This window comes from Cetorhinus maximus, chromosome 1, assembly GCF_964194155.1.
Source record: "Cetorhinus maximus chromosome 1, sCetMax3.hap1.1, whole genome shotgun sequence".
Lineage (NCBI taxonomy): Eukaryota > Metazoa > Chordata > Chondrichthyes > Lamniformes > Cetorhinidae > Cetorhinus > Cetorhinus maximus.
In genome coordinates, this window is record NC_135879.1 from 148,351,472 (window position 1) to 148,359,416 (window position 7,945).

The 7,945-nt window shown below is 42.5% G+C and overlaps 1 protein-coding gene across 5 annotated transcripts in view; it reads right to left on the reverse strand.

Annotated features, from left to right (window-relative positions):
• Window positions 1-7,730, reverse strand: part of dlc1 (DLC1 Rho GTPase activating protein) — a 585,847-nt gene extending 578,117 nt beyond the window's left edge. For 2 of the 5 annotated variants that reach the window (XM_078548306.1, XM_078548283.1), the window contains exon 1: window positions 7,465-7,730. The gene's annotated coding sequence lies outside the window, so the exon portion shown is untranslated. Of the gene's footprint in view, window positions 1-6,834; window positions 7,092-7,464 lie in introns of those variants that run through there. The other 3 variants (XM_078548313.1, XM_078548300.1, XM_078548292.1) reach the window with 3 other exon arrangements.
• Between the last annotated feature and the right edge of the window lie 215 nt (window positions 7,731-7,945).

Sequence of the window (7,945 nt, forward strand, 5' to 3'; positions counted from 1 at the left end):
TGGGACATTGGCATTGGTCCTGCGGGGGTGTAACCTGTCCAGCTTGTACAGATCCCGCCTTCCCCAGAATCAGTCCCAATGCCTCAGGAATCTAAATACCCCCTCCTACACCATCGCTCCAGCCACACATTCATCTGGCCTATTGTCCTATTCCTGACCTTGCTAGCTTGTGCCACTGGCAGTAATCCTGAGATTACTCCCTTTGAGGTCCTGCTTTTTAATTTATTTCCTAGCTCCCTATATTTTGCTTTCAGGACATCATCCCTTTTTTAATCTATATCATTGGTACTGAAATGGGCCACGACTTATGGCTGTTCACCCTCCCCCCATCAGAATGTCCTGCAGCTACTCAGTGACATCCTTGACCCTGGCACCAGGGAGGCAACATACCATCCTGGTGTCACGTCTGCGGCCGCAGAAACATCTATCTGTTCCCCTTACAATAGAATCCCTTATCACTATTGCTCTCCCACTCATTTTTCTCCCTCTCTGTGTAGCTGAGCCACTCATGGTGCCATGGACTTGGCTGTTGCTGCATTCCCCTGTGAAACCATCTCCCCAAGAAGTATCCAAAATGGAAAATCTGTTAGAGGGGGAGATGGACCCAGGGGACTCCTGCACTACCTGCCTAGTGCTTATACTCTGTCTGGCAGTCACCCATTCCCTTTCTGCCTGTGCACTTTTTACCTGTGGTGTGACCACCTCACTGTGTATGCTATCCACGAAGATCTCAGCCTTGTGGATACTCCACAGTGACTCAGCCGCAGTTCCAGCTCTGATACACGGATTTCGATTAGCTGCAGCTGGAGACACTTCCTACACACATGATTGCCCTGAACACTGGAATTGTCCCTGGCTTCCCACATTTCACAGGAGGAGCACTCCACTTGGCTGAGCTGCCCTGCCATGACTTACCCTTAAATTACTCCCTTCACTTTAACTTCCTCTAGATTACAGAATATTAAGGACAGTAGAAATACTCACCACGTCCTACTTACCAAGGCTGCCGCTCTTCTTCCTGAGGAATGGTCAAAAATGAAAGGATCACCTCCTTCCATCTTCACAGAACTCCCTCATTCACCAAACTCCAACTTAAGTACTCTAATGCAGCCAAAGCAGCACCCAAGTGCAGACAAGGCAGCACTGTAGATGGCTTGCTTTTATGCTCTCTGAATCTAGCTTCTGAAAACCTGTTTAAGCCAGTTATCTAATTAACTAGCTGCAGTTGCAAGCAGAGCTTGTATACCCCCAGTTTTAAAGCTGGACTAAATCTCACCTTCTCCCAACCCAAAGAGTAACTTTTAGTAAATTGCTAAATTAAAGAAAGACTAGACTTTAGATTTAAATTAACCCTTAAATTAAATCTTAAAAGTCCCTCAATCACCAAACTCCAACTTAAGCACTCTAATACAGCTAAAAGCAGCACTCCAGTGCTCTCTAGTCCACTCTAGTCCACACTGAGCAATGCTTTAATAGAGCAGAGGCATGGCTCTGATTGACCACTGGGCTACAGGCTTCATACAACAAGATACAGATAGGAGGTTTGATAGCTAGAAGCTTAAAAGGAAGACAGAGGTATAGCCATGCACCATTATCTGCTGTAAAACAGAAGCCACAATACATTCACAGATGTGGGATCCTAATACATCTAAATTACTTAACATTTACTCTGCATAGCTTTTGTGTGTGCGTACTTGCACATATGTTATCACTTTGCCTCAAACAGACATCAAACGTTTGATCAGTGTATGTACGAACAAAGTTCCAGCCCGGGTTAGATTGTCTGGTACTTAACTCTCCCAGCTCTGAAAATACTTTGCTGCTTTTATGCACACATTTTGCTTGTTATAACAGTAAAAACGATTGTGTAGAATTTGTGATTCCAAATTTTGTAAAGAAAATTTAGGGAAATACATAAAGCATTTCTCCAGCACTCAAGAGTTGTGTAACACTAAACAGTCAAACTTCAACAGCAAAAATACACCTCAAAGTCATGGCTTCAAGTGCCTTATGAACTCACAATGCAGGTTGGTACTTCAGTACAGCATTAAGGGAATGCTGCATTATGGAAGATATTACATTTGGATGAGGCATTTAGCCAAGGTCTGATGGATTAGGTGGACATTAAAGATCCCATGGCACTATTTAAAGGAAAGTTGGGCTTCTGAGTTCTTCCAAAGTCCTGGCCACCATTCCTCCTCCAACTGATAGCATCAAATAATAACAGATAAACTGGCATTTCATCTCACTGCTGCTGATGAAATGCCATTGGTGGAGAATAGTAGCAACATTTGTCTAAATAATAAATGTCACTGCACTTCAGAACTAATAAATGTGTGAAAAGTTTCAACATATAAATGTAAGTCTTAGGTTTCCCATCTTCAGATTAAACATACCCTTCATTGTGTTGTGTGGCACAACCACCATGTTAAATGGGATAGATTCAGAACAGATCCAGAAACTCAAAACTGGGAATCCATAAGGTTCTGTAGGTCATCATCATCAGCAGCAGCAGAATTGTATTCAACCACAATCTGTAACCCAGCATATCCCCCACTCTAACATTACCATCAAGCAAAGGGATCAAACCTGGTTCAATGAAGAGTGCAGGAGGGCATGCCAGGAGCAGCACCAGGCATTCCTAAAACTGAGGTGTCAACCTGGTGAAGATATAACAGGAAAATGTGCATGCCAAACAGTGGAAGCAGCATGCGATAGACAGAGTTAAGTGATCCCACAGCCAACGAATCAGATCAAAGCTCTGCAGTCTTGTCACATCCAACTGTGAATGGTGATGGACAATTAAACTGGCTGGAGGAGGAGGCTCCACAAATATCTCCATCTTCAATGATGGGGGAGCCCAGCACGTCAGTGCAAAAGTCAAGGCTGAAGTAATTGCAACCATCTTCAGCCAGAAGTATGGAGTGGATGATTCATCTCAGCCTCCTCCTGAGCCCCCAGTGGGCCTTCTCCAATGGAGACGATATGGGGCTCTTACTGTTTCTGCAACCAGCAGGAGAAACTCCCATTGCCAACATTAAATTCTTCCCAATGGCTTCAATCTTCCCAATATGCAATTGGTGGAATTTTTTGCTCATTCAGTACTGGATGTGAGACAAGCAGTCTGATAATTTAAAGACAGTGGAGAGGCTCAGTGAAGTGCTGGACATGACAAGATGAATATTAAACAAGGCATGGAGATTAGAATTTCAAAACCTGAAGTCTTTGAAGGGTTTCAAGCTTTTATCTGATCTCTTAAACCAAACCCTCATCTGAAATTCCAATTTTGAAATCAGGTTAATCAGCCCAAAATGGTGACAAATATTATCCATACTTCTTAATGTTAGCGAAACTGCTCTGTAAAATTATTTTATCATGTAAATGTTCATGGGTAACAACCAGCATTCTATATCAGACAGTATCAATATCAGCGTAAAGGCTACTTCCTCAGTTTCCCACTAGATAATCGGGAATGAATGGCTGCATCATCTACTCCTACCTTGCTACACGAACATGGATCAGATGTGAGAAAAAGGTTTTTTTTAATTGAAGTTCCATCTTCAGACAGAATCTTCTCATCAGGACTTTTGAAATATCTGCCCCCTCTTTTAAGGTGTAGGTCCAGAGTGGTCAAAATCTAAATATGGAGCCAAGGAGCCTGAACTGACTCAATTTGGATTATTGCAACCCCTTTCCAAGAAATGAATGACCTTTTGCTTTTCCTTTAGCGCTAATCGATTTGTCCTTTTTCCCTTCTATTTTTCCCTTTTTCTCTCTTGAAGCTTCAGATTCCTCCTGAGATATTACACAATGATGCTGACCATCCTCCAGCATTTCCTATGTCTGCCTGCACACAACGTGTGTTGCAGCATATTTGACAATTGAGGGTACCTTCCAAATACTGTTGTATGGTCAAATTCCTATGTGAAATGGGCCATAATCCACTTTCATAGATGTGTGACTATTGGCAGAATTTAATGGATGCAACTGGCGTCTTGCCCACCAATATATATCAATGATTCGGGTGAGGGAACCAAATGTAATATTTCCAAGTTTGCTGACGATACGAAACTTGGTGAGAATGAGTGATGAGGAGGGTGTTAAGAGGCTTCAAGGTGATTTAGACAGGTTGAGTGAGTGAGCAAATACATGGCAGATGCGGTATAACATGGATATGTGTGAAGTTATCCACTTTGGTAGGAAAAACAGAATGGTAGAGTATTTCAATGGTGATGGATTGGGAAATATTGATATACAAAGGGACCTGGGTGTCCTTGTGCACCAATCACCAAAAGCAAACATGTAGCTGCAGCAAGCAGGTAAGGAGGCAAATGGTATGCTAGCCTTCATTGCGAGAGGACTCGAGTACAGGAGCAAGGATGTCTTACTGCAGCTATACAGGGCCTTGGTGAGACCACACCTGGAGTATTGTGTGCAGTTTTTGTCTCTTTACCTAAGAAAGGATATACTTGCCATGGAGGGAGTGCAGCAAAGGTTCACCAGACTGATTTCTGGGGTGGTAGGATTGTCGTATGAGGAGAGATTGGGTCGACTAGGCCTGTATTCACTGGAGTTTAGAAGAATGAGAGGAGATCTCATTGAAACATATAAAATTCTGATAGAGCTGGACAGACTGGATGCAGGGATGAGGTTTCCTCTGGCTGGGGGGTCTAGAACAAGGGGGTCACAATCTCAGGATATGGCATAGGCCATTTAGGACTGAGATGAGGAGCAACTTCTTCACTCAGAGGGTGGTGAACCTATGGAATTCTCTACCACAAAGGGCTGTGAATATATCTAAGAAGGAAATTGATAGATTTCTGACCTCTAAAGGCATCAAGGGGTATGGGGAGAGTGCGGGAGTACGGTTTTGAGATAAAGGATCAGATATGATCATATTGAATTGTGCAGCAGGTTTGAAGGGCCGAAAGGTCTACTCCTACTCCTATTTTCTATGTTTCTACCTGTTAGACAAGTGGTGGAAACCCCACATTAGTTCTCTTTGGAAGGCCCACTGCAATTACCAGGTAATCAAGCACCTATCTGGACAACGTCAGGTCTCTCACTTGATTAAGGCCCCAGTCAGGTGAAACTCTGACCCCGAGGTCTGCCAGCCAATCAGAGACTGAAGCTCACCAGTACGACAGTGCCACCAGGAATGGTGGCCACTGCTAATATTTCACCCAGGCTTGTAGGGAGGATTGGCCATGGATCCCCAAACAGAGGTGAATGTGGGATGGATGGGGATTGCGGGGTGGGGGTTGCCAGACAGCAGGACAAGGGCTGGGTGGGAGGCAGCCTGCCTCTTCCCAAAGTCAGGTTCCTTGATTGGGCACATAGTGCTTTTGAATAAGGGATCCCCTCCCCCACTGGTGGCAGTCTAGCAAACCTAACAGGGAATACTGAGTGATCTTCCTGTATGACGAGTCTCTCACCTTTGGTGGTGGGATGAGGCCCATAAATGTCCCTTAAGTGGCTACTTTAAGGGTTTCAATTAGTCTCCAGGCAGGAAGGAGGCCCTAACCCTTTCTGCTCGGAGCTTGATCAGGGGAGTCGGCAAGGCACAGGGTCCCCACCCCGCACCATCCTAACCAACTAAATGGTACCCCCACCCTCACCCTCCCCACTGCCCCAACCCGTCTCCGAACTCGCCTCAGGGGGTGGGGGGGCATTAAATTCAGCTTCTTTTTCCAAAACTGATCGTGCTCTCACTTGATGTCGACAGATGTGCACATTCCTGCAGGATTTAATGAATAGCAATCTGGAATGGGAATCCCGGCTAAATTGTCCACTTCCTGGCCCAAGGGTGCTGGGGAACCAAAAGTCTCCAACATTACCTCAGCTGACATGAGCAAAGAGCGAGAAATGGGGCTGTGTATTTTATTCCACATTGGCCAACATATCTATCAGTTGAGGCGATACATTTGTTTTAATCAAAACTGACAATGTAACTTGTCCCCTGAGAATCTGGTTTAGAATGCAAACATATGAACACACGCCAAGGAGGGAAACAATAAATAATAAAGTAACAAAACAATCCACCTCCCAAAGGTCATGCTTCTTTATCTAAATATCTCAGAAATGCTAATCACAGATTTCCATATCAGCAAACTATCAATCTTAAGATAATCAGTCCTTTAAAGGCTGAATTGCGTTCTTCTTTTCTGAATGACCTGGTTGATATGGCAGAGATAAAGCACTCATTCTCAGATAATCCATTAGATTCAGTGAGATACATAGACACAGATACAAAACTGATTTGTTACAGCTGAACGGTAGTAAAAAATATGACATGTTCAAAGCAGTCATTGTGAAATAATGTACTTTACCAAATGTCAGCAGCTTGTAAAATAGGATAACCATAGAACAACTATAACTCCAAAATACATCAAAAGTACAGAACAGAGTAAAAGTGGCATTGTACGCAGGTATCGTCATCTGTCGAGGTGTGCATTGTAAATATTGTGACAGAGACGGTGCTTCATTTTTATTTATCTATAACTCTAAAATATGTCTATTTTTGCAGAGAGGCATGCCATGAGGTTGCATTTATTTATGTGGTAGATTGATGGCATTTAGAATTGTAAACAAAACTTCCTTACAGATTTTGAACGGGTTGTGGATGAAATCTGAACATCTCAATCTTGCTAATGTTACTCCGATTAGTTTTAGTAAGTGTTCTTTTCCAATATAGTTCTCTCCACTTTACAATGCTTTACAATGCCAGCCCATTCAGTAAAATATATTTCACCATCGACCTCTTCAACATCTTGGGCTGTAACAGGCTTCCACTACGAGAACTACTGTATAACAGAAACTTAAGTAAGATCTTACCTACATTACACACATCCAGATAGATGACTGACAGCATTATATTCCACAATCTGTTCGTAATTCTGGTGCAGAAGTTTTAAACGTTTTTTCTTGTTTGCCTTATAAGATCAGTGACCTACTCCAAGCAGTTTTGTTCAGCGTGTGATACTGAAAGCACACATACTGTAGCAGGAATGAGACTAAACTGAACTGAATCCTGGTAAGTTATTCCCAGCGTCTCCTGTCTCCAAAATTCAGACGAAACTAATGTTTTGTGAAGGGGCCCAATGACCAGGCCCAGACTGGCTGGAAACTATTTCCTGCCTCTAAGAAGTATATACATGTGCGAGTGAGTGAGTAAGTGTATGAGAAAAAAGACGCAAAGAAGCAAAATAATACAAACGGGGAAGATACTGTATTGGCAGGATGTATAGTGATTAAACTCATTGTGTATAGCTATCTGATTCCACTTTTTTCTTATTCTAACTAGTTACAAACATAACGTGTAAAATCCATCTCAGTCTCAAAAGGTTTGCTTAAAAATAGGAGCTGATTTTATCTTATTATAGTAGTGGCATTTATTTATTTATTTAGCATATTTGTTTATTTTTAAGTATAATGGATTTTAAAGTAGATAACATGCATTATTACCTTTCCTGAGAATCCTCCAGAGCAACAGATAACCACCAACAATGTAAATTCACAAGGGTAAATTCCATCTTGAGCATATTAGAATTGTGCTGACATAAAACACGCAGCAACAGAGCTTTCCAGTTTGACAGAGTGCCTGAATTGGATCACTAGGACTGCCCACAGCTTATGTATCCAGATTTATGAAAAGACTTTCTTCAACCATCATCTGTTTATCTTTTTTCCCCCATTTTTTCCTCCCTTGAACAACTTCCTCTCTGTTTCTCCAAGCGACTTGCAGGCTGGGAATGAAGTTCACCATTTGGTCTTGATTAAAAGCAGACAAGTACCTTTGTAAAAGCCAGAACCAAGCTATTGCAGATCACAGGTTTTTTTAACTCTAATTAGCATGTGGTTCAGTAGCTTTGTGCGACTAAATAAGTGCATCCACCATTACATGTGGTATAAAGGACACAACATGCTCTTCTTAACATAAACTATT